The 26,394-nt window shown below is 38.0% G+C and overlaps 1 non-coding gene and 1 pseudogene across 1 annotated transcript; both read right to left on the minus strand.

Moving 5' to 3' along the window:
- The window catches only part of LOC150060090 (tripartite motif-containing protein 59-like), a 41,980-nt pseudogene extending 20,618 nt beyond the window's left edge, over positions 1–21,362 (minus strand).
- Positions 21,358–21,464, minus strand: LOC150060091 (U6 spliceosomal RNA). Its single transcript, XR_016536516.1, has one exon. It is a non-coding gene; the product is annotated as a U6 spliceosomal RNA (small nuclear RNA).
- Between the last annotated feature and the right edge of the window lie 4,930 nt (positions 21,465–26,394).

A 26,394-nucleotide genomic window follows, 5' to 3' on the forward strand; every position in this document is an offset into this window, starting at 1 on the left:
TTGTACAATTACTTAAAGATAATCAAATACAAATTTTAAAATTGACAATTCCCCAGGAAATATTAAAGGATTCCTTCAGAGTGTTTATAACAACCATTTTCATTATTGTTCTTAGAAAATGATGCAGAGAACTTTTTTCTGCCAACTTGAATGGAAAAATTGAGCACAATAACAAAAGAAGTATATGTACATACATGAGTATTGGTATATTCAGGCAATCCTCATTGTTCATCAAAGCTTTATTGTGAACACTTCTAAATAAAATTCATTTAGTGCAAAATCAGCAATAGAGTACTTGACCCATTCTTGCAAGGTGGAGGAAAATGTGAGTTCTCCCTATAAGTTTCCAGATGACGCTCAATAAACTTGTGTTCTGCCTTCTGTTTCTACTCTCCACGTATAAACAAATGGCATTGAGAAGAAAATTGAGTGCCCTGTGTTTTTGCAGGGCAAATCTGAGTGACTTTGTTGTTTAAAATAGACCCCGGGAGTAATTTTGAAGTGCTGTCCTCTCTCTTCCTAAGTATGGGTATCTGACAAGTGTCACTCAAACATGATGTCTAAGTTACTGGCCCTGAGTCCAGGACTTATCCAACCTCTCCCCTTGTGATATTTCAATCATATTGTCCTTCCTTATGTTTTTCACTCATCCATGCAATTCTGCCCCGTCTGTAGTCAGTGTTTCTACACCCACGTCCCTCACCCTGAGTCCTCACACCGCATGTGCTTCCTTGTCTTTCAGGTACCAAGTTATAACTTACTTCTTATGGACAGTCCCTTCCAAATCAGAGCCAGCGTCCTGAAAATCCCTCTTACAAGACTTCACCTTACACTCTTCTAACTTTAACTCTGCTTTAATAATAATAATAATAATAATAATAATAATAATAATAATAAATCACTTTTCTGATGATAGAGGTTCAGATATAGTTTGAAGCCAGGAACTTGTAGCTCATTGCTATAATCCTATTCAGGAGCCTGAGATGTGAGGACTGCATTTCAAAGCTAGCTCATGGGCCGGGAGTTTGGCCTAGTGGTTAAAGTGCTTGCCTAGCATGCATGAAGATCCGGGTTCGATTCCTCGGTACCACATACATAGAAAAAAGCTGGAAGTGGTGCTGAGGCTCAAGTGGTAGAGCTCTAGCCTTGAGAAAGTCCAAGGACAGTGCTCAGGCCCTGAGCTCAAGCCCAGGACTGGCAAAAAAAAAAAAAGCTAGCTCATGAAAAAAATTCTGTGAGACTCAAATCTAATAATTCAGCCAAAAATGAAAAGTAAGTGGAGCTATATTTTTGAGTGGTAGAGTACCAGTCTTGAGTGAAAAACCTAAGGGACAGTGACCAGGATGTGCATAACATCACACAACACACACACACACACACACACACACACACACACACACACACACAAAAGATTTATTTTGCATGTCTATTACCCTAGTATATAAATTGGGGATTTATCTATTTCCCACTATTTTCCTACCACCATTCCTCCTGAGAACTTCATAGATTATCATCATCAAATATTTTTAGAAGGAATAAATAATTGGTTCATACTACTCATACAAAATATCAACTTCCTGGAAATTAAGTATATTATCATGGTGGCATAAATATAAATATTGTTTTTGCTTTCCTTGATTATATTATGTATATACTGACAAACAATGAGTATTTTATTTGTGGGGTTCTGTTTTTCTATCTAATTTTCTTCCCATTCAATTTCAAGCACAAAACTTGCCATACAATTGTTCAAGAAGTCTTTGTGATATGAATGACATGTACCCCTTAGAATCACATGCAGCCATATATACCTGTCCAGGTGCCCAAGCTTGGAATTATGAGATTTACCATTAACTGCTGCAACACTGTACTAGGTTGACATTATGACAAAAATCACAAATCAGAGAAGCAAAGAGAATTGAAGTAGAATAATTAAAGTACAGTCAGCGTTACCTTCAAACTTCACTTTTTAGAGTAGCTCTAATTATCCTCTGTGACCTAAATTTCACCTCATTGAAGAACTTCAGAATTCTTTAGAGACCAGCTGTCTGACAACCTAAAGACACTTGGGCCCCAATCTGTGCGCAATTGGGTTTATCTTTCTCCTTCATACAATGATCCCTTTATAAACTAGCAAATGTGAAATCATCTTTCATGTCTTCCTCTCACGATGACATATGTTCTCATTCACCCCATCCCACTTGCCCAGGCCCCTTGAAGCGGCCTAATCTGATAATAGACTCTAGCCCCCTCTTCAGATAGAGATCAGTGTCATCTCACATCAAGACTGTGTATCTATCCTCGATTGAGATAGGCTGATCTCCACAACCTAACTCTGAACACTGACTGAGACTCAGATTAGGGCCTTGTCTATTGGCCTCTCTCATCTTCTTTATCTTCAGAACTGTTTGTCTCTAGAAGTGCTTTAGGGAACAGTCCAAGTGGAAGGAATAGTCAGGAGTGTTCTGCAGCTCCCTGTGTGTATCACACTTTAAATCAAATCAGGAAAACATAATCCATCCATTATTTAAATCAAAGAGTGAATTATAGGAAAGATGGACTTGATCAATGTAATGAGGAAAAATTCACCAAACACATCCCATATTGATCCTGGTACAGAGGTGCCAATTTCCCCTGCTTCTATACACAGGGGCTACAGTTTTCTCTTCCTCTCTCTCTTTCTTTCTTTTTGTGCTGATAAAGGACTCAGACTCAGTTCCTGAGTCTGTAGCTCTATCACAGCTCCACCTCTAGATTTTTAGTGGCTAATTGGAGATCAAAGTCTCATGTGTTTTCCTGCAACAGCTGACTTTGAAGTGTGATCCTCAGATCTCAGCCTCCTGAGTAGCTATGATTATAGATGTGAGCCACCAACACATTAGTAGAATGCCTAGCATGTTCAAAGTGAAAGCCTATAGATAACAGGATTAAGATCCATGGATTCTAAGTATAAACCCCAAGTTGTTGCCACTACAAAATGATATCATTCAAGTACGAACATGGAGAGAATGGTATGATATTGCTTTAAAAATAATACTAATATAGATACCACTCAACTGAGAATGTGTCTAAATTATAATTTTCAAAAGGAATTGCTTTGAATTAATAGATACAGTCCAATAGCAAAAAAGTCAGTATATTTCATAATAGGTATAAATCAATACTTGAACTTACTCAAAATAATTATTTCATGGTTAATAATCTTAGTATTTTACAGAAAATTCTGCGGTCTAAATCAGAATTACTGTTCATTCCTCAAGGACAAAGATTTGAACTTTGTGGAGATAATATATTTAAAGAGATTGTGGGAGATTGTTCCTAGTAGTGATCAAACCATTCTTTTCTGTGTACATGCCAGTACTGAGGCATAAGCATTGTCTCTTAAATTTCTTTCTCAATGCTGGTACTGTACTGCTTAAACTACAGATTAATTGGAGACAGTATTCTCATGGACTTGCCTGTCTAAGCTGGCTTAGGACTATAGTCCTCTGATCTCAGTTTCCTGAGTAGTTAGAATTATATACATGAGCCCTGATTCATTAAACTATTCTTGACAGTGGTTCTAGTAACACATTAGCTCAGCTGGCAAGGTAAGAGCTTACCAGGCTGAAATTTTAGGGATTATCAGATGTGGACAGTCTGCTCAAAGGCCACAAATTATATACCTGATTCTTCTCTACCAATTCAAGTGTATGAATTTGGTCATGAGGAGAAGCAAATCAAAGAATGTGACTATACTGTGACATCAGTACTGGGGAAAAAAAACCCACCAGAAACTATGCCTTCCTGATGATGAGTCAATCACAGATACATGAATGAAGACTACCACTAGAAGGTAACACATGAATCTAACCCAGAGCTAGTGATACATGCCTGAAGTCCTAGCTACTCAGGAAGCTGAGATCCGAGGGCTGTGCTTCCAAATTAGCATGGACAGGAAACTTCAGGAGAATCCTATCTCCAACAAGCTACTCCAAGCAGAAATGAGCCGCAAGTAGTAGAGTGAAAAACAAAACATTCAAGGGTAATGCACAAGAACTGAATTCAAGACCTGTCACTGACACGGAGGGGGGGGAGGGGGAGGGAAAGAGGGAGAAGGAGAGAGAGAGAGGAAAGAGAGGGAGAGAGAAATGAATCTACTAATCTACTATTGCTGTACATTAACTTACACATGGAAATGACAGACATATTTTGAGGGTCCATGAATAACTAAAAGTTAAACTCTTGACTCTGTCCTCTTTCTAAAATGCTTCATTGTTCATTTGATCATCACATTCATTCAGCTAAGGACTGGTTTCTGGCCAATGAAAGTAATCAGAGCATTAGGCACGTGTATAAAAGCTGTCTCTCGACAGTCCTGCAGAAATATTTTATGAGACATATTGCACAAGGATTCTGTTCTCAAAGATTCTGTATTGTAGACTTCAAGAGCATAGATTAAGTAAGAATGGCAAGATGTACTTTGCAGCTGCCTAACTCGAAAACGTCCTTCCACGTTTTAATCCCCTCTGGCATGCTCAGAGAGCATGAAGTAAGCCTGAATAGGCACATGCTGAAGAAGAAAGCCCAACCCTGCTTGTCATCACACAAAAAAGGCAAAATAGATTAAAGATCGAAATGTAAGACTACAAGCTCTGAAATCACTATGAAAAATGTAGGGGAACACTTTAAAACATAGCTATAGACAAAGGTATTGGGGGCTAGGACCCTCAAAACACTGGCCATATGAGTAAAAAAATAGGCAATTAGGATTGTATCAAATTACTAAGTTGATATACAGTAATCAACAAAGTTAGGTGCTAAATAACCTACAAAATGGAGGGAAAAAATCAAAGTCCCAGTAAGGGACTTTAGAATATTTAGAATAAATCCGGAGCTTAAAAATATCATGGATGGGGCCTAGAGGTAAAGTGCTTGCCTAGCATGCACGAAGACGCGGGTTCAATTCCTAAGTACATACATAGAAAAAAGCTACAAGTGGTGCTGTGGCATAAGTGGTAGAGTGCTAGCCTTGAGAAACCCAAGGACAGTGCCGCCCATGCCCTCAGTTCAAGGCCCAGGACTGGAAAAAAAAACATGGATTGAGACCAACAAATAACAAAATTAAACCTGGATTGGAAGATGGGCACCAGTGGCTCACACCTATAATCCTAGCTGTTCCAGAAGCTGAGATATAAGAACTGTGGTTCAAAGCCAGCCTAGACCAGAAAGTCTATAAGACTCTTGTCTTCAATTACGCACTAGAAGCTAAAATTGAGCTGCAGCCCAAAACTAAACTAAACTTGAATATAAAAGCTCAAAGACAGCACTCAGAACATGAATTCAATCCCCAAGACTGGCACACAGACACAGACACACACACACACACACACACACACACACACACACACACACACACATTCACATTGATTAGAGATCTGAAGACAGATTTTTTTTCCAAAGAGATCATGTGACACACATATACATGAAAATTTCTTGATATCAGTTATCATCAAAAAATTTCAAATCAAAACCACAATAAATTATTATCTCAGAAAGAATGGTGATTACCAAAAAGCCTGAAGTGTTGGAGTTGGAAGTGTGGCTTAGGTCATAGAGCCCCAGCCAAAAAGAAAGGCAAGACACAGGAGCAGAGGTAAAGTCCCATTTAAATAAGCCAGACATAGAAAATACAGAAAAAATGCTCTATATTCTCATTTAAGGGAAGGAAGGAAGGAAGGAAGGAAGGAAGGAAGGAAGGAAGGAAGGAAGGAAGGAAGGAAGGGGGGAGAGGGAGGAAGTGGGGAGGGAAAGGGAGGGAGGGGGAGGGAGGGTTGATCTCATAAAAAAAAACAGAATGAGAGTGGTTTCTACAGACAAGAAGAGCAACAAAAGAATGTGCTGAGGGCAGCAAAGAACAATTATGTAGCAGAAATTTATTCTGATTTTCTATAACAAAGAGGTAGAATAGACATTATCTACAACTATCCATGATAGATTTAAACATAACTAGAAGAATACAACACTTTTCCCAACACTGCCAGGTACTGATGGCTCACAGCTATAACCCTAGCTACTTAAAAGAATGTTATCAATGTTTGTGAAGTAATGCACTTTCTATCTGGTGAATATAATGTAAACCTTCTATTAATTACAATAAAAATATATGAAAAAAGAATAATAAAATGATATCTGAGGATTACAGTTCAAAGCTAATCTAGGCAGAAAAGTCCGTGAAATGTGGTTCAAATGGCAAAGCACCAGCGGTGAGCAAGCAATTTAAATAAGGGCGGCCCTAAATTCAAACCCCAGTACCATCAAAAAAAATTATGTGATATCTCCCTTGAATCTACCATGTTTCTGCTAATGCATTTGTATACACTTGCATACCAGCCAAAGTATTTTTCAGATGAGTTTGTAAGCTAAATCTAGTTTCCATATATAAGAGAAAACACTTATCCTTGATCTTTCTGGGCCTAATTTAAATAGTATCATTCCTTAAAAAGGCAAAATCAAAGTTCAGTAAAAATAAAACACAGGAAGTGAGTAGTCAAAAATGATGGGGTGGGGTGAAAAGGAAAGAAGTAGACAAATTGAGGAGACACACAGTAAAGAATCCAATATGTCCTATAAAAGTAAGAAAAATGAGGGAAGGGTCAGTAGGGGACAGATAGTTGATGTTAAAAGGAGTTACATTGATTAAGATATATTGCATTCATAAACTGATTTCTTAAAATCACAATTTCTTTGTATACTTACTTAAATATAGTAAAGAAAAAGTTAAAAAAAATAAATTTTTAATGGGAAGGTTAAAAAACAACAAAAAAGAGCAAGGAAAAATCTTTAGATTTCACTAATATCTCTCCAAGTATGTTGTATGTTAATGCTGGGTAATTATGAGGTTTGCTGTGCAATGATGTTAAGGCTTTTCTTTCCAGGAATGTGAAACAATTATTTTACATCCATGCCAGTATCTACTTTGCATTTTACAGTTGATGTTTTTATAGATTTTTTTAAAAAATACAATGATTAAGTATAGGCTGATCATGTCTTTGTATCTATATAAAATTTCATGTAACTCACATGTACACATTCAGTGTTCTATTTAGGATATATGAGAGAAGCATTGTACACAGAAGAGATGACCAAGCTAGGATTCTAGAAGGTTCTTACTCAGCTGGGACCTGATGAAATGCTTCAGTTAACAGGCATGTGTCTGCATTAAAGAGATCGGAATTTGTCAGAGCACTGTGGATGTTGAGTGCTCTCTACTGGATAGAAAATATACTGGTTATTCTCAAATGCATGACTATTTCAGAGAATAATAGGTACATTATTTTTCTCTTATTCCTCTCATTGTATTAAAGAAGCTCAAGGATCCCCCGTGTGTGTGTGTGTGTGTGTGTGTGTGTGTGTGTGTGTGTGTGTGTGTGTATTGTGCCAATCCTGAGGCTTGAACTCTAGGCCTGGGTACTGTACCAGAGTTTATTCACTCAAGGCTAGCTAGCACTCTACCACTTGATCCATGGCTCCACTTCTGACTTTTTTGGTGGTTAATTGAAGATGAAAGTCTCATTGACTTTTCTGCCCAAGTTGACTTTGAGCTTTCAGCAGTGCTTTGTTTGCTTGTTTGTTTCGACGAGTACATTTATATTTGGTAGTTCAGCAGATGCTTTTTGAGATGTGATTACAAGAAGCTTGAATCTGAGCTATAAATAAGGTCTGTACGTATTAACTTGAGATAAGATAACATGTGATAAATATTGTTAAAGAGCCCAGTAATGCTATGGGAACCGTGACTGCATTTGTTTACCCCCTCTCATCATTTCCATGCCCCTCCTTACCTTCCCTAAGAGAGATAAAGAACAAAAGAGTGAACAAATGCAGCAGTGGTCCTCATTAGACACTGTTGAAAATGAACTATACAATTTGTGGGTGGGGACAAAAGGGAAAAAAAACGAGAGAGCAAGTGAAGGGGTGACATTGTCCCCAAAGAAATGTACTCATTAACTAATTTACACAACTGCAACCCCTCTGTACATCACCTTTATGCTAACAATAACAAGGCATGGAAAAAAAAAAACATAGTGCTGTGAGACTCTGGGAGGAGCAGAGATAACCAAATCAAGCATAGTATTCTGCTAAATTAATTGGCTTGCCACTCAGCAGTTTGTGATAGGTTAACAAAGGAGGCAAGGAAAGAGAAGGGGAGAGAGAGGGAGGGAGAGAGAGAGGAGGAGGGAAGGAGGGAGGGAGGGAGGGAGGAAAGAGAGTCTTAAAGAATAAAGAAAAAAGGAAGAGAGATGAAAGAAAGAAAGAAAGAAAGAAAGAAAGAAAGAAAGAAAGAAAGAAAGAAAGAAAGAAGGAAGGAAGGAAGGAAGGAAGGAAGGAAGGAGAAGGGAAGGGAAGGAAGGAAGGAAGGAGGAAAGGAGAGAGGGAGGAAAGAAGGGAGAGAGAGAGGAAAGGAGGAAGGAAAGGTGAAAGAAGAAGAAAGAGAGAAAGAGAAAAGGGGAAAGAAGGAAGGAGAGAGAGAGAGAGAGAGAGAGAGAGAGAGAGAGAGAGAGAGAGAGAGAGAGAGGGGGGGAGGGAGGGAGGGAGGGAGGGAGGGAGGGAGGAGAGAGGGAGGGAGGAGAGAGAGAGAGAGAAAAGAAACATCTAGGAGACCAGGGAGAGCAGTAAGTCAGTGAGCAGCTTGATTACCTTGGAGCACAAGCATCTGAGAGCTAAGTGAGTAAACTCAATTGGAAAGAGATCATAGGCTGAATGACTCACAGAAGGAATTCTGGTTCTGTTCTTCAGGCAATGAGAAATCGAACCTGGACACACACTGTGGGTTGCAAACGAGAGCTGGAGCTGAAGCAAAGCAGCTGGGGATTCGGGGTCTGTGCCAGGCTGGGAGCAAATGTCTGCAACTATGTCCTCTACAACATGGACAAGCTCAGCCCTGGGAAAGTTATAGGGGAAAATTAAGCATTCTCAAAATAATTTTTAAAAGAACAATTATTGGGGCCAGGAGGGGCCTAGTGGTAGATTGCTTGCCTAGTATGCACAAAGACCCAGGTTCGATTTCTCGGTACCACATAGAGAAAAGCCAGAAGTGGTGCTGTGGCTCAAGTGGTAGAGCTCTAACCTTGAGAAAATCCAAGGACAGTGCTCTGGCCCTGAGCTCAAGCCCAGGACTGGCATAAAAAAGGACAATTATTGGTATCTTTCTTTCTTAACAGATGAGGGTAAAAGTGAAAAGAAGATAAGTAGCATGTAGCACAAAAATGGCACATAATAAGATAAAAACAGCTCAGTAACTATTAATTCTTATGAATATTAGTCATGTTAAAATATTTTTTGCCAGTTGTGGGCTTTGAACTCAGGGCCTGAGCACTGTCCTTGGACTTTTCTCAAGGCTAGAGCTCTACCACTTGAGCCACAGCATCACTTTCAGCTTTTTTCTATGTATGCGTTACCGAGGAATTGAACCTGGCTCTTCGTGCATGCTAGGCAAGCACTCTACCACTAGGCCAAACTCCCGGCCCTCATGTTAAAATAATTGAAAGTAATTGGTTTCCCAATTGCTATATGAATTGAGTCTTACCTACTACTCAGCTTTGTTTAGTTCCACAGAATAATTACCAACATCTCTTCCCTTGGTTCAACATATTAATAAATATGTTATGTTCTACAAGGGAGCTGGTAAGAGCATGTGAAATGTGTGTTAATGTTATTTGGAGATTTATTTTTGGAGGGTTGGAATAGTGAGGAGGCTCTCAGATTTTATCACAAACATGTATAAGACATTTCCAGTATTTTTTTGAAAATTACTAATTGCATAAAAAGAACAATCAAAAAATCAAAATATACAACAAAGGCAACTAATGTGATATTTATTGTCTCCCTGAGTAACCACAGGTGTGTAATGGGCACATGGGTGTGTATGCACACACACACACACACACACACAGAATGATACTTCCTTCTCAGAATCATGGTGTCCAAGGTATAGACTGTTATGTCTAGCCCTCCTTTTAGATCATTTTTCATGTCATCAGATTTAGAAAATACAGCCAAAAAGAGAAAAGAAAGTATTAGCAACAGGAAGTTAGGAAAGTGTTAATGTGGCAAATATCACATAGACTTTTATTACCATCTGAATTCTGAAACAATATTCAATTGTTTATCTGGAAATAAATATTATTGACTACATAAATCTTTCCTTGGTTCCCGGCAGTGAGATAGTTTTTCCATCTTTTCTAAGAACACTTTTCCATGCTTTCGTGCAATTGGTTAGTATTAATTCATGATTTAGCTATGTGCTGGATCATACCAGGAAGCTACTCAGGAAGCAAAGATCTGAAGACAATGGTTCAAAGCCAGCCTCTGAAGAAAAGATCCTGTGACTCTTACCTCCAGTTAACCACCAAAAAGCCAGAAGTAGAACTGTGGATCAAATGACAGAGTGCCAGCCTTGAGTGAAAAAGCTAAAGGACAGTGTCCAGGCCGTGAGTTCAAACCCCAGTACTAATTTCACTCCCCCCAAACACATGGGTTAAGTTTAGGCATTTATGCTTTTTTATTGTCTGGATAATGTATAAAGGGGTTACAGCTACATTCGTCAGGTAGTGTGTACATTATTTCTCAAAACTTGATACCCCTTCTCATGTTTTTGTCCCTCTTTCCCTCCCTACCCCCTCCCAGTAACATTTATGCTTTTTATGCCCTGTATCATTGTCATTGTTACAAAGACAATAACTTCAGCAACATTCCAGCAATCCTCCCCCCACTTTTGTAAGAAATAAATGATTTACAAAACAGAAGAAGCTACATTTCTATAACTCTAGCTGATTTGTTTATTTCAAATGTCCTATTGGATATGAAATTTGTTTTCTAAAAAAGTTATAATCCTGCCAGGTGCCAGTGACTCACACCTGTAATCCTAGCAACACAGGATGCTGAGATCTATGGATGGTAGTTCAAAGCCAGCCTAGTTAGGAAACTCTGTAAGTCTCTTATTGCCAATTACCCACTAAAAATATCAGAAGTGGAAATGTGGCTCAAGTGGCAGAGCACCAGTCTTGAGCAACAAAGGTCAGAGATAACACCTAGGCCCTGAGTTCAAGCCACAAAACTGGCATACTCACACACAGACACACAGAGACACACACACTACATTTCCCCAAACAGAATGCTTACAATTTCTTAAGCTATTAGTCCCAGAGTTGTAGCATGTGGCACACAGGAGGTTAGGGTAGACTATGGGCCAGGACTCTGATCTCTGGACATTCAGTTCTATACTATGCCATCCATCCTGATTTTCATGTCCAGAAAACTTCAGTAAACCTAATTAACCCCCCTCCTACGCATTCATGTGCCATTTACAATCTCTTTGAATAGGGTTCTTCAGGAAACAGAAAAGATATAGAGTTCTGCTATAATTTTACCATTGTTATTTTAGTACATAAGGCATCTCTTAAACTCTTATATGTAGCTCTAACTATGCATCAGATATGTTTTTGTTTGTTTGTTGTTTTTCTGTTGCTACTGGAGCTTGAAATCAGAACCTCGCATTCTACCACTTGAGGCCACAGCTCCAGTTCCAGCTTTTGGGTGGAAAACTAAAGAGGACCCCACCACTGGCTTTGAACCATGATCCTGAGATTTCAGCCTCCCGAGTAGCTAGGATTACAGTTCCCAATTCCTGCCATAGTAAGCTTCTATGGTTACGTTTTTAGTACATTGTGGGATGTTGGTTAGACATTCAAATTATCCTTGCTTTTTGTAAGATCATGTCAGGAAATAAATACAATGCCCTTTGATTAGATCATGATTACTCTTCAATATGTCCTGCCTGACTCTGGCCCTGTAAAGTATTATTCCTATCTATGTGGCCTTAATCAAACTGAAGCTAATACTTTGTTGATTAAGGTTACTAAATAGAAGCAGCAACATTGTTATTTCTAGGTTTTCCATCATCCAATAGATAGTGAGGAGAAGCTTAAAAATAGACAAATCACTACTCTCTTAATGTCTACAGCTCTTAATTCAATGCTTTGTGTCTGGCTTATACTCAAGCATCAACAACTATTCTTCTTTTAAGTACCTTCAAATATTTCATACTAAGCGATACAAAATGTTCCCTTTAAAGCTTTAAACAATGGCTTAAGAGAAAAGGACTAGAGACATAGTTCAAGTGGTAGAATCAAGCAAAATCCTACTACGTGTTAGGTCCTGTGTTCAAGCCACAGGAAGGGAGGGAGGGAAGGAGGGAGGGAGGGAGGGAGGGAGGGAGGGAGAAAGGAAGGAAGGAAGGAAGGAAGGAAGGAAGGAAGGAAGGAAGGAAGGAAGGAAGGAAGGAAGGAGAGAAAGCAGAATTTCTAGGATCTAAGGTTACACAAAGGCACTCTTTAACTACATTGACTATTTCTCATATACAAAGTTCTAGGGGAAAAATTCAGGAAATAAAAACCTTTATATCATTTAGTCACTACACTCAAATTTTGCGGAGTAAATTGCTTATAATATACATCTGATTTGGTACAGAATTTTCAGCAATTTTTTTGACAATTTATATTAAATGAAATATTATATAATGGTATAAAGTATACAAGAATAGAATAGAGTAGTACAGTAAAGTATAATATAGTATCAAATGAGTAATTAGGCTAAATATTTTAAATAGTATCAAGAAAGTTATTCCTAAATATCAGCTAACAACATATTTTACCTAAGATATTACTATACATATATATTTTCTCTTTATTAGAATATCGCATTCCTATGCATTGTTTCAAATTTCATGACATTATTTATCTAAGGAGCTAAATATTTTGAGTATTTCCCTATAAAATTGTTTTACTTTGTAAAACAACTTTTTACTAACTTAATTATTTGAAAAGCTTTTTAAAAACAAAGTCAGTAATCCTTTCTATTCCTGCATTAATTTAATTATAATTCCTGCATGGAAAGTCTTCACATATTTTTAGATTTACTCTAAAATTCCTAAGGAAGCACCTGGCAGTGGGTTTGGGCATAAAGAAAAGTCAGTCTCTTTGAGAAGGATTTTCAAGGAAAAGAACGAGGCAATTTTCTGAGAACTCCTGGCAAAAAGATTTTCAAGAGGTCGATGGTGCCTCATGCCTGTAATCCTAGCTACTCAGGAGGCTGAGATCTGAGGATCGAGGTTCGAAGCCAGCCCAAGTATGAAAAGCCTGTGAGACTCTTATCTATGCATGAATGTTCAATATGGACTGCTAGCATACCAATGGCCTCTACCACGGATAACACTGAATGATTTATTAGTGGTTGCCTGCTCCCATTATTGGGAATTATCAGTTATTGCTACATAGCACATAGATACTACAAGTTTCCTTTTCTATTATCCACTTTATTTCTGATATTTTATTATATATTCAATGCTGTGTCATCATAAAGTGTTTTTATTCCATTGGAAATAATACCAAGAAAGGTAGATAAGCAATGAATTATTTGCCTCATTCAAATGAATCACTGAGGAAATGATTTGGGGGTGTGTGTGTGTGTATTGGTCCTGGGTGGTTGAACTCAGGACCTGGGTACTGTCTCTGAGCTTCTCTTGCTCAAAGCTAGGGCTCTACCACTTGAGTCACAGCTCCATTTCCAGATTTTCGGTGGTTGATTGGAAATAAGAGTCTCACAGGCTTTCCTGCTCAGGCTGGCTTCAAATAGTGATTCTCAGATTCAGCCTTCTGAGTAGCTAGAACTTCAGTCATGAGCCACCAGTGCTCGGTCAAAATGATTTTTAAATCAAAATAAGACAAGATTTCTGATATTTAATGAGGTACCCTATCCTGTGTCACTTTAGAGAAAATCTGTATCTATGTCTAGATATAGAAACTTACATTCAGAGATGCATTATTCCAGGTAGAGTATGATACTGGAGTGCTTGCTTAATTTTTTCCAAAATAATATCTGTCTGTAATTAAGATAGCACAAGATATAAATTTCACAAGGTTGAGGAAAGAGTTAAAGGAGGAGAATATTTGCTCTCAAGAGACACATTAAAATAAAGATGAAGACTGGCAGGTGACACTTCCAGTATAAAGCACAACTTGTGCTTCAAAAGAATGTTAACCACATTTTCTGAAGGGTTGGTCTTGGTCAGATCAGGAAGAATCGAGTGCATGCTCATGAAAGAATCTGTAAACTTTGGAAGTCTGTAGACACGGAATCGCTGAAGAAGTGTTAGTAAAGGAACGAAAGGTCTAGAAGAATCCAGTTCTGGCTCTGTCCCCAAGAAAGACTTAGATCAAATTATGTGATGCAATTTCCATCGAACTATTTTGCAACAAAAATAATCTTTGGTCAAACAAAGGGTATCCAGAACCAACACATAAATCAAATAAAGCAGAACACTGGATGAAACCTGACTGCTTGTGCCTTTCACATTCTGCAGCAATCTCTGAGGTCCATCCATGAAGCTCTAGGAGCTCCGTGGATCACAGAGCATCAAAACCACAGACTGAGCACTTGTCTGTAGCATTCTCATCACCAAATTCCGTAAGTTCTAGAAGGCTTAAAGGACCTTCTTTTTCCCATACATTGCCTTACATAATTGATTTTTCCCAGAGGCATTCTTTTTTGAATGTGGGAAGATGTCAACATTTTATTTGTTATTTTTTTTCCCCCAGTCCTGTGTTTAGGCTCAGGGCCTGAGCACTGTCCTTGGATTTTTCTCAAGGCTAGAGCTCTACCACTTGAGCCTCAGCACCACTTCCGGATTTTTCTAAGTATGTGGTACCAAGGAATTGAACCTGGGTCTTCGTGCATGCTAGGCAAGCACTCTACCACTAGGCCAAACTCTCGGCCTGATGTCAACATTTTATTTTGCTACCAAGGATTTTGCTTTTATTTTTAGAAACTCAGATAAACAGGCACCAGTGGTTCATACTTTTCTTCTTAGCTGTTCAGGAAGCTGAGATCTCAGGATCGTAGTTCAAAGCTAACTTAGGCAAAAAGTTTGTGAGACCCTTATCTCCAATTAACCACTTGAAAACCGGAAGTGGTGCTGTGGCTCAAGTGCTAGGGTGATAGCCTTGAGCTGAAGAGCTCAGGGACAGCACCCAGGTCCAGGGTTCAAGTCTTATGACTGACAAAAAAAAAAAAAGATTTTTGTTCTGAAGTACTTGAAAATTTAAAAAGACTTATTTCTCATAACCAAACATGTGTTGGAAAGCATACATATTTACCTGAGGAAACTGAAGCCAAGCATTCAAGGTAGACTTTCAGCATAGTTGTCTTCTTGCTGAAAATAACAGAATATAGAAAAGAGATGGACTGAAGGAATGCTGTTTAAATGGACTTGATAATTTGGAAAATCCATGGTTTATTCAGGTTTCAAAAGAGGCTAAGAAGAGATTTATTGCTAAGAAAATGTTCTCTGATAATATCTTCTGTGATTCCCTCGCAAGGATCAAAAGATGAGAATATTTATTATCACAGAAGACTGAGAAGATTAAACATGTGACTATTAGATGTCTTAAGCCACTTTGTTCTTGATTTCTTTCTTCCTTGACCCATTGATTATTCAGAAGTTTTTTTTGCCAGGTATGGTAGGGCATGCTAATAATCCTCACAACTCAGAAGGTGGAAACAAAAAGGGATTGGAAGTTCAAGGGCCAGTCAAGCGAAAAGTTAGTATGACATATCTCCAAAACAAAATTCATGCAAAAGGACAGGAATGTGTATCTTTATACTTTTCAAACTTTTACTTTTTATGGATTCCTGATTTTTCTACTTTGCACTGTTTGGGCAAAAACTTTTCATTTATTTTGTAAACTGGGATTAGCTATTAGCTATAGCTCTTCTGCTGAGCTTACTGTATTTTTTTCTTTTTTGTTTTTTTTTTCCAGCTGTGAGGCTTGAACTCAGGGCCTGGGTGCTGTCGCTGAGCCCTTTTTGTGCACAAGGCTAGAGCTCTACCTGAGTAACAGCACCACTTCCAGTTTTTGAATGATTAATTGGAGACAAGAGTCTGGGAGTGGGGGAGGACTTTTCTGCCCAGTTAAGCATCAATCCATGATCCTCAGATCTCAGCCTGCTGAGTAACTAGGAATACTGTCGTGAGCCTCCAGCATTTGGCAGCTTATTGTATTTTTACAGCAGATAACTTCCATTCTGGTTTTACAGATCTGTAGAAAGATTTTTGCAGGGATACTGTAACTTATAATCAATGATGTAGTGTGCTTTGGGGGTCCTTTGAATGGAGTAAATGTCCCATTCTGCAATTGTAACAGAGAATCAGAGGTTAGAGAACAGTATAGAGAAGAGTAAATCCTTAATAATGTTGTTTTCTTGCTGCAAGGAAATGTCGAAAGTCGACTTCTTATTGAAGACACATACTTCAACACAGAGCAAATGTGAGGTGGGTAATATACAAAATTCACATGTTTAAAAACGACTAAAATTAGTGGAAGCAATTCAGAGCCGAGAGCAGAGTAAGCAGATCTGAACGAGTGCATATACTGTTTCAGATACAGCCCTATCTGAAATGAATCTCCTGGAGAAAAATTCAGATGAGGAATAAAGGAATCAGCAGGCCAGGCACCAATGACTCACATCTGTAATCCTAGCTACTCAGGAGACAGATTTGAGGATCAGGGTTCTAAGCCAGCCCAGGCAGGAAAGTCTGTGAGGTTCTTATCTCGAACTAAGCACCTAAAAGCCAGAAGTGAAGCTGTGACTTAAGTGGTAGAGCACTAGCCTTGAAAGAACCTTAGGGACAACACTAAGGCCCTGATTTCAAGCCTCTGAATGGAAAACAACCAAAGTTATACAATTGTGAACTTACAGGACCTCCACATAAGGCACCTTTCCCCTACAAAATGTTTTCCAGAGTTAAAAACAGATTAACACTAAACATCAGATATCAAATAAGAAATGGGGGGGTTGTTGTTTGAGGAAGCACAGATACTGTAAGGAAGAGTCTCCTGTGAACAGAGCGAGGTAAGTAAGAAAGTCAAGGGAGTCATTATCTGACACTGCCCAGTGACAGACCCAGCGCTGTCAGAGTTAGAGAATCTAGCATTTTCCCCTGAGAGGAGATTGCTGTGAGGTCCAAGGAAACAACAGCTATTTGTGAGTCATTTGGAATGTGACTAACAAAATCAGCCAAGTCGGATGTCTCAAACACATAGACTGTGTCCCCAAAAGATCAGTAGTGAATTTTAAAGCTGAATAGCTGCAGGGCCAAAAACACCCTCCAATCTCTTGGTTCTGAGAAAACGTCAGCTACAATTCAAACTGAGAGTTCTAGGGAGAGGAGCCCAGAAGAGAAGATGAGCTGGGGCTGGATGTTTATATCTGCAATCCTAGCCACGTAGGAGGCTGAGATCCAAAACAGCCCAGACAGACAAAGCAAAGAGACTCATCTCTAATTAATCAAAAATGGGGGTGTGGCTCAAGTAGTAGAGTCTCAGCCTTGAGTTAAAAAAATAAGCCAAGCAAGAGCATGAAGCCTTGAGTTCAAGCCTCCACTATCTGTACAAACACACACACACACACACACACACACACACACACACACAAATAAATTCAACTAAACCCAAGTGTTATTTCAAAAAAGAGTACTAAACACAGGAATAACTCTATAGAGTACAGTGAATATTGAATTGCTGATTTTTCAAAAAATTAGTAATGCTGAAAATTTTCTATATTGATCAAGAAAAAAGAAAAGTTAATACAAACTATCCAGACTATAATGGGAATGTATAGTACAAGCATTTTAAAAGATTAACAAAATATTATGAACATTTTTATTATTAGGCTAAAAAGGGAAAATTATTTTAAAGTGCAAATTTCTGCAAGAAAGAAAATGATCTGAATAATTCAATAGTAGAATCTGTCCTTCTAGGCTACCCCACCAAGAATGCCTTAGTACCAGATGGCATTGCTTGCAAATTTGATCATATAAATTTTTCATGTAAGGCAAAAATAACAACTTGTACAATTTCTCCCCCAGAGCAGGAAAAACTCCAAACACTTTCCATCATTTTTATGAGATATCATAACACTGCTACCAAAACACGACAAACTCTTTGTTAGACAGAAAGATTTCTGAGCCATCTCCCTTATGAGCATAAACAACAAAATGCTAAGCAAAACATTAGGCAACCAAAAGCATGGTGACCTATGAAAAGAACCTACTGTAATCACAGAAGAATTAGCTCAGGAATGTAAGATGTGATTAACAGCTACACAATATAACACAGTAATCAAACATTTAAGCAGAAAACAATATGATCTTTATGACATTCATCAAAATATATTTATAAACTGACATGGGATTGTAACCCTTTTGTACAACTACTTACAGATAATCTAAAAATGAAAAATAAGTAAATAAGCTTAAATTATTTAATTAATTTATGAAAAGAATATGATCATCTCAGTATTTGAAGAGAAAATACTGGCTAGCAAAACTTAATATTCATTCATGATATTAAAAATACTAACTTCCATAATCTGATAAATGCCTTCTTTTTTGATGCCAGTCCTGGGGATTGAACTTAGGGCCTGAGCTTCTTTTGTCTAAGGCTACTGCTCTACTACTTGAGCCACAGTGTTACATCCACTTTTCTTGGTAGTTTAATAGAGTCTCACAGACTGCCCCGTATGTCTTCAAACAGCATTCCTCAGATCTCAGGCTCCTAAGTAACTAAGATTAAAGTCTTGAGCCACCCTCATTTGGCTTAAGACCTTTAAAAAAACAGCAAATATATTTGAAGGTAAAGTATTAAAAAGCCTTCTCCTAGGATAAGAAAATGCGAGGAGGGGCCGGGAGTTTGGCCTAGTGGTTAAAGTGCTTGCCTAGCATGCATGAAGACCCGGGTTTGATTCCTCCGTACCACATACATAGAAAAAAGCCGGAAGTGGTGCTGAGGCTCAAGTGGTAGAGCTCTAGCCTTGAGAAAGTCCAAGGACAGTGCTCAGGCCCAGAGCTCAAGCCCAGGACTGGCAAAAAAAAAAAAAAAAAAAAAAAAAGAAAATCACTCCTAGCCAACTTCTCAACATGTGCCGAGAAGCACACTGTAGATAGGGCAGGGTAAGGCAAATCTCCGATTAATATTCATTATTTTCCTCGTCAGCCCTCCATTCTTTATTTCTTTTATCCACAAGCAGGAAATGTGCCAGACTAAATTCTTTAACCAGTGGAGTCATACAAACCTTCACTTCTGAAGAGTGAATGCTTTCCTGTTCTCTCTTTTCTGCTATGTGGTTACAAAATTTTTTGTTGTTGTTGTTGCTGTGTTTTACTGTTACAAAAAGGTATTTGGGAAAAAAAATCCTCTGGGCTTCAATTACAGACAATATCTAATGGTGAACACTAATTAAAGAAAAAGAAAGAATCATTGAAAATAAGATAGTTAAACTCAAGTTAAAATCAAGAGCCAGATTTGCAAGTTCTGAATTCAGATAGTTTTCTGAAATCCAGAACCAAGACCAATGGTTTTCAGATGTTTTGACTTTAAAACCTTCCTCTGACAAAACCTCCAGTTACCTCCTCTACTCAGCTTATTTTATTCAACCTGTCATTTCCCTGGTGTCACTGTGAGGTATTTATCTTGCAAAACTTGATACTCACCCACTTTCAATAGTCACTTAATAATCATCAGATACAGGCTGAGAGTGTGGCCTAGTGGTAGAGTACTTGTCTAGTATGCACAAGGCCCTAGGTTTAATTCCCTGGTACCACATACACAGAAAAAGCCAGAAATGGGGCTGTGGCTCAAGTGGAAGAGCCCTAGCCTTAAGAAAGTCCAAGGACAGTGCCCAGGCCCTGAGTTCAAATTCCAGAATTGGTAAAAAGAAAATAATCATCATCAGATGTGAATAGTAAGAGATCCCTAAAATTGAAAACATATAAACAGATGAAGAATGAAAGTGCTTCAGATATTTTTTTTCTTTTGGAGCTGGAAACCATTCTTGGCATAGTTAGCATTCTGAAGGATATATATAAAGGACAGAGATTACTTTGCACGAATGGAGTTCAGCAACGAGGACAAGTACAGTAAATGAAACAACCAACCAGACAGACACTGTGTTCAGCAAAATATTTAATACTTTGTTCAAGGCTGTGTTCAGCATAGTATAAAATAGTAAATAAAATAAAAAAAATAGAAGGGTTCACCTGAGGTAGTATCTGAAGAGAGAGGCCTGATATTACTTGCTAGACCAGAAAGTCTGTGTGATGCTGTTTCAGAAGCAAAATTATTTTTGTATATGAAGTTATAGACAAAAACAGGTATTCATCATATCCAATTAACCATAAAAATCTTGGAATTGGTAGTCACTTTTGACTAGTTTCTCTCTTTCACTCTACGCACCCGTGAGTACGAAAAATCTTCCTCAGATATTTTATTCATTTTTTAAAAAAATATTTCTATATATATTTATATTTGTTGCAAGTCTACTAAAGTTTAGTTTGCTACTTTAGCTATCCTAGTCTCCATATAGCAGTGGTTAGCCTCTACTGTACCCAACTAAATTCATTTCACAATTCAGATATGTGTCTTCATATATCATAAAGTACTTCTCACATGAATTCCTTTAAAAAATAAAAAGTGTGACAGAGTATACTCTGTAAATCATGTAAATTGTCAGATAAACTTTGGTAAACAAAGAGACTTCAGAAAAAGCATATTGAAGTGATTTCATTTAAAAAGGTTATTATGTGAATATAATGTAACCCTTTTATTAATTATAATAAAAATATATGAAAAAAGAAGGTTATTATGTGATGGTTGAAAAGGAGTATCAACATCAGTATCACTGAAATCAGAGTGACTATAGCAATATTAACAATCTTAAAAAGCTCAATCTCTTTTTCGTCCTTATCAGGCCAGGTATGGGGCACTCTTTTTGAAGAAATCATTTCAGGAATAAAAGCTTTCTTAATTTTTCCAATTTCCATTCTGCTCCATTCCTCGTTTAGCACTCTGCTTACTCAAGACTGGATTTCAACAGGTCCGTAAGTGGTCTTTCTTTCTGCATCTGCACGCATTGGTGAACATCATCCATTTTTTCTAGAAATTTGAGTGGAGATTCTTCTTATAAAGACGTGGTCATGGTCACTAATTCAAGCTGCTGCTCTCGTAGTTCTTTCAGTCTTTCAATCTGTGGAGTATATTCTTGACATCATATTGCCAACATCACAGAGAGCAGTAAAGAAATTCTTCTTTTTCTGTTCTAATGTATCAGTAAGCTCCTTAAAATACTTCAGAACAACTCCCTTGTCACCTTGGACCATTTTCTCCAAATGAAATTTCTGTTCTAGCTTTTCGATAAGATGAGTCATCTGTCCAATGTGTGTCAGTGAGTTATTTAAGCAATTTTTGTGGTGTGTCCTTTTCTTTCAGTTAGGAATGCATCATGAATTTGCGTGTCATCCTTGCGCAGGGGCCATGCTAATCTTCTCTGTATCATTCCAATTTTAGTATATGTGCTGCCAAAGCGAGCACAGTATTTTATTCTTAATGGTACTTGCTCATAGGCAACAATCTCTCATTCCTGCAACTATTGCTCATTGTTGTGACTTCTTACAAATGGTTTCTGTAGAAAGGATATGTATTCCCCTTTGTTTGTCCAGATGCAGTATGAAATTACCATTAAAGTGGTTAGTAGTTATCAGTTGGCTGAGATAACATCATAAAAATTATAAGAAATAACTGTTGCCTTCTCTGAGCACAAAGAAATTGCCCTAATTAGCACATTTTAATTAACTGTAACTAAATTGAAAGTATCAATTTTCTTTTTTTACCCCCATCCTTTGTAATCTGTTCCTAAGACTTTGTTCTCAACTCTGGATAAAATTTGGGACATTTTTATAGCTTTCGCCATACAATGGCAAAAGGCTTAAATGCATTTAAATCCTCTTTCTCTTTTCTGCCTGCTCTTTGGATGGCTGTAGTGGAGCAAATGCCCCATGCTATACACTTTTTTCATTAACTGATTGTCCAAAGCTCTGACTGCTTCTTTAGATCTTTGTAGCAGGGTCACCTGAGGAAGAAGACAGTGAGGAAGTCAATGGCAGCATGACTGAGGGCAAGAGCTATGACTGCTTGGATGAAACTGCTCTACATGTTCATTTTCTTTTTATATATACTTAAATATATTTTACTTTCAGATTATAGTTTCTATTATCTTAAGTAGTTGTACAAAGGCGTGGCCATTTTAACAAAGCAGGTTATGAATACGATATATCTTGATCAATCCCACTTCCAATGTCCTCACTCCTCTACCCCACCTCTTTGCTCACTCCTCTTAATTTTGTAAGACATACATTGGGTTCCTGTCTGCATTCTCCTCCTCTTCTCCCCTTCACTTGTCTCCTGTTTTTCTCTTGACCCACCCACCCCACCCCTTTTGAGTACATGCTTCCTGCCATTTTATCTTGCTGGACTTTGATATTGGCTTTCTACAGAATTGTGGTATTTGAGATCACTCTTGAATCTAGCATATTTCAGTTAAGACCTTCATGTTCATGTGCATTTTGATCCTTTTAGGATCCTTTTAGCAATACACAATGCCGATGAGTATAGCTCTCTTAGACCATCCATGAATAAAAAGCTTAGAGGTATCAGAAAGTTACTTAGCTGTCACATAACAAATGGTTCGTGGGAAATTCTGTAAGTGTTACCTGCCAGGAACTTTGTAGATGATATTTTGTTAAATTTGTTGACATTAATCTATGCATTTTATTGATGTTTGTTCACAAACCCTCCTGAGAAGACTCTTGATTCCTACAGAAGACTGTGGACTGACAAGCAATTTGTCCACAGGAAAATAGAAAATATATAACACCATAGCATTCTGATATATAGGAACCATTTTAAAATCAAATGGCTCCATATGCATTCAGCAATTAGCTGATGTGTAGTGGACATTATATAACATATCCTTAGGAAAATAAAAGTGTTGGCTCCATAAGAATATTTTCTCATATCTCCTCTGTCATTCAAAAGAACTGAATGTAGTTTAATCCTAATTTAAAATCCATAGTACACACATAAGGCATAGCTCCCTACGAACGTCAAGCTTCAAAACACATCTAGAGCCAGGTATTGTCCCCCTCTCCCCTCCTGCTGCTCACATCTGCAGCCCTTGGGAAGCTGAGATGTAAGGATCACAGTTCCGGTTGGAAGCTAGTCTGGGAAGAAAAGTCTGTGAGATTCTTATCTCTAATTAACCACAAAATTCTGGAAGTGGTACTGTGCTCAAGTGGTAGAGCACTAGCCTTGAGCACAAAAGGTCAGGGACATTTCTCAGGCCCAGAGTTCAAGTTTAGAGACAGACAAAAAATAAAAACAAAACTACATTTGGAGGTGAAATATAAATATCGGAAACATAACATTATAAGATTCCATAGCTGAGCACAGGTGCTTGAGTGGCTGAGATGTGGAGGACTGTAGTTTGAAGTTAGGAAAGTTCACTAGATAGCATCTCTATAACAAACAGCAAACTGAAAGGCTGGGGACATATGTCAGATAAGAGAGCATCTGCCTAGCAAGTACAAAGATCCTGAATTCAAACCCCAAGTTCACCAAACATAAAAAGTGAAAAATGCTCTACTCCAAGAAATGTGAACGATTATTACAATCTTGAAGCAGCTGGAATCTGGTGAGTTTCACATTCTGAAATGGACAGTTTACATAGGATTCGGCAAATCTGATCACAAATGACAAAGAATTAAGAAGATTTGTGTTCCCAGAAGTCAAAACTGGACAAAACACCCACAAATCATTTTTATATCCTCAATAAAGACAGAACTCCAAGACACATTATGTAAACAGTAACTGTTTTATCTTTTGCTCTAAGAAATTGAATGCATCGCTACTTATGGACTATGAGAAAGCAGAGAACATGTGTTCAGATAACTGATTAAATAAAGAATAAAGGGTATTATTAAGGGATCTGAAACAGAAAATATGGAATGCTCAGAGATAAATAATATAAGCTGAAGAACATTATAAGCAACAGGCACATAATTAGTTTTTAGGCAAGCTTTCAAACCAAAAGTAACACTTTAAAGTAACTGCAGTCAATGCATTCTATGGTTTTGTAGCTCCAGTTAGGCACTGGTGGCTCATATCTGTCATCTCCAGAAGGCTGAGATCTGAGGACCGCAGTTCAAAGCCAGCCTGGGCAGGGAAGTCCATAAAATTCTTATATCTAATTAATCAGCAAAAGACTGGAAGTGGAGCTGTGGCTCAAGTGATAGATTGCAATCCTTGAGCAAAAAAAATGGTGGAAACAGAAGCCAGGCCCTGAGTTCTAAGACTTGCAAACAAACGAAAAATAGCCTTCTCTGGTCAATAAAAGGGAAAATATGATTAATAGTATATAACCTACCTATGAAATAAAATTAATAAACAAGAAGTAACTCCAAAAATAAACTTACTGCATTAAGTTCAGGTCCAATGAATTATTTTTTAAAAAATTGACTTTTAGGGGCTGGGAATGGGGGCATGTGGCTTAGAGTGCTTGACTAACATGCATGACATCCTGGGCTCGATTCCGCAGCACCACACAACAGAAAAAGGTGGAACTGGTGCTGTGGCTCAAGTAGCAGAGTGCTAGCCTTGAGCAAAAGAAGCTCAGAAACAGTGCCCAAGCCCTGAGTTCAAACCCCTGGACCAGCAAAAAAGGAAAACTGACTTTTAAAGTTTTAAAAGCAGTATTTATATTTTAAAAGTATTCAAAAATCATAGACATTTTGCATCTATATTTTAACTTACATATACTTAAATACTTACAATTATTTTAAAAGTTTTTAAAAGTTCCAAAACTGAATTTACAGAATGAGTAAATGAGGCATCCAGATTAAAATATTACAATAGCATTGTTTCCTCAGTTAGTATAGCACAACCTAAAAAATATAAAATTTTCATATTTATTTATTTATTTGCCAGTCCTGGAGCCTGAACTCAGGGCTTGGACTCTGTCCTTGGACAATTTTTGCTCAAGGCTACCACTCTGCCACTTGAGCCACAACACCACTTCTGGCTTTTCCTGTGTATGTGCTACCGAGGAATCAACCCAGGGCTTCGCAAATGCTAGGCTAGTACTCTACCACTAGGCTAGGCTCCCAGCCCTCATGATTATTTTAATAGCATAGACAATCCTTGCGTGATCCCAGATGCTAGACTGCAATCAATATTCATATTTTGTTTCAGCAATTTCACATTTTGCTGAGCTTAAAGTCTTTGAAGTACATATCAGAAATACAAATGAATATTATATCCATTTTACAGACAGGAAACTGATGCCCAGAGAATACACAGCTCTCTCAAGATAGAACTGAGTTTCACACTCAAATGATCAGAATCATAGTAAAGATCTTAAAGATCTTACTTATTGTGTATGTATTTTCTAACTACACACAGATTCTCTTCCTTCCCATCTCACCTTCAGTGTGTTTATTGAGTAAATCACAGCCTTATAATGAAACTTAATAATCCATAATAACTTTATGCTCCTGCTTCTCAAATGCTTCCTAAAGGAGAAGACCTACATGTGTCTGATTTCTGTTCCATATACATGGAACCGAATCAAAGAACTTTAATGTTTCATCTAAGACTTTTTTGTTGTTGTTCCCTGTCCTGGGACTTGAACTGATGGCCTGGGCACTGACCTTGAGCTTTTTGTTCAAAACTAGCCAGGCTGCTACTTGAGCAACTGCTCCACTTTTGGCTTTTGGGATGTTTGTTTGGAGGTCAGAGTCTCATGGTTTTTCCTACTCAGGCTGGCTTTGAACTGTGATCCTCAAATCTCAGCCTCCTGAGTAGATAGGATTATCTGTATGAGCCACCAGTACCAGGCTTATCTCGGAGTTCTTAATCAACCCTCCAGGTCTAATTCTAAGTAGAAATAAATCACACATAACTATTTAAAAGTCCAAGATGAAGCAATGACTTTTAGCCTATTTGAAAATCTCTATCCTTCCACAGAGAGCAAATCACATAGTAAAGATACTACACAGTCAACCACATTCACCTCTAAGCTGATGCTCCAGCTTTACAATGGAGCAGAAATAACTGGCAAGTGTGTGTACCCGTCATCTGAGAGGTTCTGCTTCTGGGTGTCTGGGATAGTCCACAGGAATCTATATCTCTAAGCATTTCCCGCATAGTACCAATGAAACCAGGCATGTGACAAGACTTAAAGAAAATTTGTTTCTTAAAATAACATGTCTTCTTTGAAAACAGATTTTCACAAGAAAAAAACTTGGAAAATTGTTTTTAAAAACTTGAGGAGGGGCCGGGAGTTTACCCTAGTGCTTGCCTAGCATACACAAAGACCCAAGTTCGATTCCTCAGTACCACATACATAGCAAAAAGCCAGAAATGTGGGCTCAAGTGGTAGATCTCTAGCCTTGAGAAAACCCAGCGA

The sequence above is a fragment of the Megascapheus bottae genome, chromosome 8 (genome assembly GCF_031878675.1).
Source record: "Megascapheus bottae isolate mThoBot1 chromosome 8, mThoBot2.hap1, whole genome shotgun sequence".
NCBI lineage: Eukaryota > Metazoa > Chordata > Mammalia > Rodentia > Geomyidae > Megascapheus > Megascapheus bottae.